We start from the raw sequence: 2,292 nt of genomic DNA, 5'->3' as shown, positions 1-2,292 counted from the left end.
TATCTCCTTAACAGGAGCTTACCTCATAACGAGACAACAAGGGTGGGTGGAGAACACCCTAGTACCAAACAGCACTGCAGCAAGCAGCACCACCACCTCTGAGTTCCTCAAGACTCCACACTCTAAGAACCACACTCTGAAGCTTATATAGGAGCTTCAGTCAGAACTCCCAAGCTGACTGCAATTAAGGTGATTAAAATAGAGAGGCGTGCCCAAGAAGAAACAAAACTGCAGCTCATGTACAAAACTTAGAAGGTGTCACTAGGGGCACATAACAGTATTACTGTGCTCAATTGGCCTGCCAACTCTCCTGACCTGAACCCCATAGAGAACCTGTGGGATATTGTGAAGAGAAAGTTGAGAGACGCAAGACCCAACACTCTGGATGAGCTTAAGGCCGCTATCGAAGCATCCTGGGCCTCCATAACACCTCAGCAGTGCCACAGGCTGATTGCCTCCATGCCACGCCGCATTGAAGCAGTCATTCATGCAAAAGGATTCCCGACCAAGTATTGAGTGCATAACTGAACATGATTATTTGAAGGTTGGTGTTTTTTGTATTAAAAACACTTGTCTTTCATTGGTGGGATGAAATATGCTAATTTTTTGGGACAGGCATTTTGGGTTTTCATGAGCTGTATGCCATAATCATCAGTATTAAAACAATTAAAGACCTGAAATATTTCAGTTGGTGTGCAATGAATCTGAAATATAGGAAAGTTTCATTTTTATCATTACATTATGGAAAATAATGACCTTTATCACAATATGATAATTTTTTGAGAAGGACCTGTAGATTGGCAGTTCACACCTAAACACCTAAACAGTAGGTCTTTGTTACTCTAATTCACAGACGAGGCCCCTCTGTTCCCATCAAGTGTGAAAACCGGCTGGGAATCTGTTTTAAAACAGAAGATACTGGTCTTTGTGGGTTGTTTTTCTGTTTTCACAATGGTTTTCCGGCATTGTGGCACTCAGAATTATTGTCTGAGTGTCAAGGTGAGGCCCAACAGATTTACTTTCACAAGTAGAGCATTATGGCTGGCCTTAATGCTCCACTTGATATATAAATTAAACTTTATTAGAATTTGCTTTGGGTTTGTTTCAGATATAAATGGACTATAAATGGACTGTATTTATATAGCGCCTTTCTATCTTATCGAGATACTCAAAGTGCTTTACATTACAATCTGTGCCTCATTTATCACATTCATACACTGATGGGACACACATCAGAGGCAATGAGGGGTTCAGTGTCTTGCCCTGAGACACTTAGACATGTGACTGCTGGTGGATTTGAACCCCCAACTCTTGCATTGGAGGACGACTGCTCTAACCACTCAGCCACAGCCACCCCAGATGTAAAGGACATCGGGATGAAAAACAAAGAAGAAAACAAAGCAGAAAAGTGGGAGAAGGGTTAAAAGGTAAAGAAGGAGAAAGGAATAGAGGAGAGAGAGATATAAAAGAACAAAAATCAACATAATTGAAGTCTGCCTCTAGACCTGCGGAAAGAAAAAATCAAAACAAGACAAATCCGAGAAACCATAAAAATGTTCACTAGTGGATATGGGGAGCCATAGACCCATCCCCACAGGACACGATGGTAACACAGGGAAGACCGGAGCCACAGACACACAGCGGTCCCCAAGCCCGGAGCTCCAGGAGCCCCCCAACAGGGACACCCACACCCTCCAGAGACAGAAGCAAAGGGAAGCCCCGGGCGACCCCCAGCAACCACAATGCAGAAACCTCAGGAGGCTGCAGTGACGAGTCCACAGGCCCCGCCGGCAACCCGCCCCTCCAGAGTACATCTGGCCATGGACCCTGAGTCCCGACATCATACCGCCCTCCAACAGAGGCCTGACAGGGCCAGGGTACCCAGGTCCTGGCAGGCAGCCACCTGGGTGAGCCTGCACACACACCACTACCCAGCCCCAGATGCTGAGAGCCGCCAATGCACTGGCAATCAAAGAGGTTCACCCACCTCCACTACGTGTTGGAGCTGATCAAAGAAGCCCAGAGAGATTGGTCTGATGTTGAGGTACAGGCTGTCTCAAGACTGATGTAATCCAACAAAAGGTCATTATACTGTTTAATACTAAGAGTATTTTTATTTTTCCAATTCATGAGTATAGTTTTTTTTTTGCTATACATAAAGCAGTAAAAAATCATGTTAATTGACTTTGTCTCCAAGGTGACATCATCTAAGTGACCCAATAAGCAAACTGACGGGAGAGAGTGGAATATTACATCTCAGACACTTTGATAAGTCTTCACTTATCCGGCACC

The sequence above is a fragment of the Nematolebias whitei genome, chromosome 24 (assembly GCF_014905685.2).
Source record: "Nematolebias whitei isolate Nwh7 chromosome 24, NemWhi1, whole genome shotgun sequence".
Taxonomy (NCBI): Eukaryota; Metazoa; Chordata; class Actinopteri; order Cyprinodontiformes; family Rivulidae; genus Nematolebias; species Nematolebias whitei.
The sequence above is the reverse complement of the archived record's forward strand: the minus strand, read 5'-3'. Positions refer to the sequence as shown.